Raw genomic sequence first — 6,000 nt, forward strand, 5'->3', positions numbered from 1 at the left:
ATCTTAGATTGATGACCCATATTTGAAGAGTGGAAACTTCTGCCTTAAGTTCCTTCTTTTATTGGTGATAGACAGTAAGGTCAGTGGAAAACACAGATTTCCTCTGACCTGGTCAATTTTCATGTATTAAAAAAAAAATATCTCACCAAAAAAAAAAAAAAAAAAAAAGAGTGCCTGAAAATACACTGCCAGCTAATTAATATATGGGACTCTTCGGATATTGATTTTTTTTTATGTCGTTTAAGAGGACCTGTCTCATGTGTGTCTTCGCACCTTCCTTCTGCTTGTCTGATCCATTGCTTAATAAAGGTTAAAAGAAAGAGCTTCTGCCTGGACTCACAGCTTCTGACCCGTGCCACACAAAAAGTCAGGGCATCCTTTAACGTAACAGTTTTCCCACACAACCCAGTTGTGAACACCAGACTTGCTTTTAACATACGTAACTTTTAAAAACAATTTTCTTGACATTGATGTATCCATGTACTTAAGCTACAGTTAGGATCACAGTGAGTATAGTTCCTTATTTCCCACCACTAATGTTCAATTTCTCTTTAAGACATCATAACTGCATTTTACTTTCACTGATGCTTGGTGCCAGCCGGCCCTAGCTTGCCTAAGTTTCACACAGTGTGGCTGCATTCACTGTGCTAATCTTATGTTGCATACTTTTTTTGTCACTCCATGTGTTTCTAATAGGTTTCCCAAGCACCCGCAGCATTACAGCTGCTCTATTTGGCAGCTGCAAGTGCCCACAAACCCCTGTGTCTTCCTCTTCTACACTGTTTTAGGTATTCTCTTTTGGCACTAAAGTACAAACAGTTGTAATCAGATGTAAAGTATATATATAAAAAAAATCCTATGGAAATTTTGTGGCTTTGGTGTTGCAAGAGGCGAAAAGTCTCTTCCTGCATTATGCCCACTGTCCCACCCAAGCCAATGGAAACTGGCATTTCTCTGTCTAATCTGGGGTTATTATAAGAAATTGCAAGCAAAATAACTGCAACCAGAGGATGAATGACCAAGAGTGAGCAAGATGCACTTGGTAATGGACCAGGTAGGGGTGAAGGCAGCGCTGACCCCAGCATCCCTGGCTGGAGGCTCTTCACACTCACTTACAGGGCTGCCTGGCTGGGATTAGGAGGTTGAGCTGTCCTCCCAAACCCTGCTGTGCTTTCTGTGCCTGGAAAATGGCATACTGGAGGTTATTACTTTACAGTGGAAAATGTAAATATTCTGTAAAACACTCAGGTTCTTGCATAAAAGGCCAAAGAGATTACTTTTAAAGCACTATCTTTTAAGACTAGCAGGGGGATAAGCACAGCAAGGTGCTTCATAAGCTGCCTGCAAGCAAGCACCAGTGAAATGCAGTGTGGAAACCTATTAGGGAAAGGACTACGTTATCTTTAGTGTACATGCAGAGCAGGTGGATCTTCACTTTGGCGTCTCTGATCCCACCTGAGAAAGATGTGCAGCAAGTGAAAAACACAGTGCTCATTTTAACTGTCATGCAAGAATGAAGAGTGGAGCCAAGACCAGTACCCTTGAACCTATGGCTGGAGGAGGTCTAGGTGCTCCAAAATCAATGCCTAAACCACTGAGTGGTCCTGAGTGCAGATGTCCTAAGATCGTGGGTTGGCTTCACTGTGAGCATCAGTCCAGATCCAGGCTAGGAACCAAGCTACTCATCCTGCACAGGGCAGTTGAGGAACTGTGCTGTTTCTATGTCTATCACCATAGTTTTAATTTCCTGGACTAAATACTCTAGTAGGCCTGTAACAAGAGTTTCTCATAGAAAGTGAATCACTACTTGTGTATAGAAAGGGACAGAGAAAAATGAGTGAGTCTCAATCCCATGTTCATTTTTTGTGGAAGATCCCAGTGGAATGGACTAAAAATAATTGTGCAGGACAGCAAAATTTTTGCTTAATAAGACAAGGGTGCCCAATCCACACATGCAATCCTTGCAATGGTTCTGCTGAATCGAGCTTTATATGGGGGTAGAAAAGAACTCCTGCAAAATACGCTGTTGTATTAATTATAAGTTTTCCATCTGACAGCTTAATTAAGAAAAGAAGTTAGTGTAGGGCTTGCAGAATTCATGATGAATCACACATATTCGTACAGACTTCATTTTCATGTTTCAATTATACACATTCCTAACTGATGAACAGCAACATAGCATTTTCTGTTTAATAAATGTGATATCTGTTGGAATTGATAACATTAGTTCAGTAATTACTGAGCCATTATTGTCAGGCCTCAGGAAAAAAAAGTGGAAGGATGCCCTGGTTATTAAAGTTTAGTATCAGCACTAAAAAAAGTGTGTGGTCTTTACCTACGGGTGCAATACTTAGCAGAAGTTAGTGATAGAAGGTGCCTATGGATCCAGTTAGGAGACAATGGAGAGAGCAACAATAGCTTCATGACAGGAGAACGAGACTGAGGGTTGGGAGACTTGTGTTTAATTCTTGTGTCTATCACAGACTTCCTGTGTGGCTTTGGTTAAGTCATTCAATCTTTTTATGTCTCAGCTCCCTATCTGTAATAATGTGATATACAATAATACAATAGCTCCTTCTCCCACACTTCTATGTTTTTCAAGTGCAGCTGCTTAACTGTTAGGACTATCTCCTTCTCTGATACAATAGCCCTCCAATTTTATGGGGAAACATCAAATATGCTAGCTTAACACAAATATTTGTAAACCTGATTTTCTTTTGACTCATGGGGGAAAAAAAGAAGCAAGCCCCTTCTAAGTAGACACTTAGAGCAATAAACTTGAGAGAAAAAGAGGCAAATATCAGCTCAAGTATCTTTTCTAAAACAGTGGTTTTGATACACCATTTTGTATCCAAACTTTCCAAGGAGAATTTCCTTTTTCTTTTTCCAAATATGGCAAGAAGGAAACAGAGTTTAAGAGCAGGGAATACCTTCCCTGACAGAGCTGACAGCAGAGACCTATGGATGACAGTTTAGTCACAAATTCAGCCAAATCCTTTGGTTTTGTTCCCAAAGAAGGGCTATTTTCTCAGCTATGGGAAATAAAAATTTGGAAGAGGTGAACACACATGGAGATGCCAGGGGTCTTTGTCTGATGGCTTTTTTCCCTTATAAAAAAAAAAGCAGCTTGGTATCAAGTTCAGATGTTTATTTCTTTGGTGACCTATCCAAAGTCTCTTACACTACCATAAAGGAAACTGCTTACACATAAAATAGGTTTCTGCTATTGTTACCTTTGAATGTATTCATAATTAACGAGATTACGGATCAAGAGCCTAGTCTGAGACAAAAGCTGGAAATGGCTTCTCATTCAACTTTCTAAGAAGCATTATCTGCTTTATTTTACCTCCTCATCGCCAGAGACTGATAATGCACAAAGCACCTGATCCCTATTTGCCAAAACATTTTTCAGAAATGCATGTTACCTTTCTGACTTGATGACAGGTTCTGTTTTCATCAAGTAAAGCACAAGGACACTGGCTGTATCGAGCAACTCTAGGTGGGTATTTTGTATGTCCTATCAAGAACAACAAAAAATACGTGGTTTGACATTTCAATGCATGAAAATGTACTAAGAAAGGGATGAAGAAGAAGGTGGCCTCTCCCTGTAGCCTACAAGTTTATATCATTTTATGAAATCTACATAGCAAACATGGAAATGAATGCCATCAAGAAGCAAAGGATTATTTCCTTATCATTTCATGCAAGTATTTTAGCAGAGATAACTGATAAGCATCCACACAAGATCTGAGTGAACTCCACCTGATGTGGTAAGTTGTGGTGTTCAGCACAGTGCTGTGATCCATGTCCAGTGCTAGAGCTGTTCTCCAATCTATCATCTCACATTTGATTGTTACTAGAAATGACTGCAACTGTTCCAACTTAATGTTTTTGTTCTTCTTTTTCCCACTGGAAAATGCTGATTTGTCAAAAAGTAGCTGATCCATGGGAACAGAATGATTTTAATGAAGTTCTGGTTGAAGCCAAGGAAACTGGCAGCTGTGCCAGATTTGAAGATCTCTTGCTCAGGCAGGTTTCTAAAATTATCCCATGTGACTTGCTGTCTGTTTACCTGATATACTGCTAAAGAACTGAGCTCCCCCAAGTCCCAGGCCCTCAACTGCAGACTGGCCAGACCTGGAAACACAGATGCTTAAGGTGCCACCCCTGGAGTTTGCCAAGACTTGGGAAAGTTCAGGAAGGAATGTTTTGAAACTGTTGAACAAAATAACATTTCAATTTTTCTTAAACAGAGCTGTGGACTTATTCAGGAAGACATTTTGAAAGTCTGTTTTTCACTTGAGCTTTTTTTTATTTTGAAATTTTCCACTGAGTGGCTGAAACCCAGCAGAGTGTATTGCTTTGTTTTGTAGTTACCACTGCAAAGCCATTCTCACTGATCAAAAAGAAGTACAATAGCTCTGGTGGCTTTTGTCTCAGCTGAGGTGACTCTGTGGAAGAATTGACCCAGGGAGATGCCTTTGTCTTTTCCTGGCTGGGGAAAGACCTGCACAGTTAACTGAGGCTACACTCACATGTAACTTCAAGAGAACTACAGTTCAGCAAGATAAATCCTATTCATAAATATTAAAAAACATCTCTGAAATTAGAAGAGATTAGGCACGCTGCCTAGTGTAGCTGGATGAAATAGTCTATTGCTTACCTCTCTTTGGTTGTTCAGTTTGGTGCTTTGTACTCAGAATACCAAAAAAAATAGAATTTATTATGAGGATTACTGTTGGTGTTCTGAATTTAGTTTTATTCATAGTATCTGAAGTTATTACTCCATTTTCTTGGCTATTTAGAGATACCAATACGGCAGCTTTCATCTGCTTTCCAAAGGCATCTAGGCATAGTTGCTTCCTTTAACAAATGCCAATTTAGCATTGCCTTTTTACCTTTCTCTTGTTTTTATTGTTCTGTCATTGTCCTGAGGCTCTTTGTAACTTTTTTCTCCTATTCTCATTACAGCCAGTTACTGTGCAATTTTCCTTTTTCTGTCTGCATCTGGGACAAATGATGTATCTGGGGCAAATGTAGAGTTTACCAGCTTCTGCTTTGAACTGTGCAGGTTTTACTCACTTTTCCCTTCTTGATTTGGATTACTACACAAGCTGGCGAACCCAGTTTCTCCTGTGATGCCTTACCTCTGCCAAGGTTATATCTTCCCAGTTTTGGCTATTGCAACACCAGCAGTCTGCCAGCACCTGCTCATTTTGGTGCTGTATGGTGGCTGCCAGAATTTTGAAATTCCTCGTCATCACATTCCTTTTCAATGACACCCAGAGCACACCACCTCTGGAGTACCCATGTGGTCTCTCTTCCCTCTTCCAAACGATGTACTGTAGTCTGCTGGAGAAAAAATACTGGATTTCTGCTTTCATTCTGCCGTCCTGTTTTACAAGAAATATTTGTAATAAGATAATCTGTTTCTAGAGTCAGGTGGTCTGCAGGCCTTTAGATGTGCAAAATGATTGCAAACCCAAGATGTTTTCCATTTTACATAATTCATGTTCCCGCTTCCTTAGCTTCACCAGGCAGACCTGTTTCTTTGGGCACTGGAAAGTCCTCCTCAGCTGTTCTTTAAAATGTGAGACAAGGATTAGCTGTTAAGATAAAACCACTGCACTAATCAGTTTACAAAGGTGTAAATTGTTTGTCAGAACACAATGCCAGCAAGGCAATTTTGTTTAACAACAATCCTAACAGCAAGGGTCCCTGGGGTAGAAATAAATAATCAGGCAACCAACTGGGGCTGAAACTTTGAGAAAGCAAGGAGCCATCTCTTTCCAATGCGCCTGCAGTACAATGAGACCTTGCACAAAGCACTGGGAAAAGAACCGGGCTTCTCTTTCTGTGGTCCTGAAACCAGCACTTACACGACTAATCTTTATTCACATGAGCAAATTTGTTTCTTAACATGAGAAAGGAAGGACGGGAGGGCCAGGTCTTTGCCCAAGGTTTTCAAACATGCCCGGCACTAATATGGTTGTCCCCGAA

This window comes from Pelecanus crispus, chromosome Z, assembly GCF_030463565.1.
Source record: "Pelecanus crispus isolate bPelCri1 chromosome Z, bPelCri1.pri, whole genome shotgun sequence".
Taxonomy (NCBI): domain Eukaryota; kingdom Metazoa; phylum Chordata; class Aves; order Pelecaniformes; family Pelecanidae; genus Pelecanus; species Pelecanus crispus.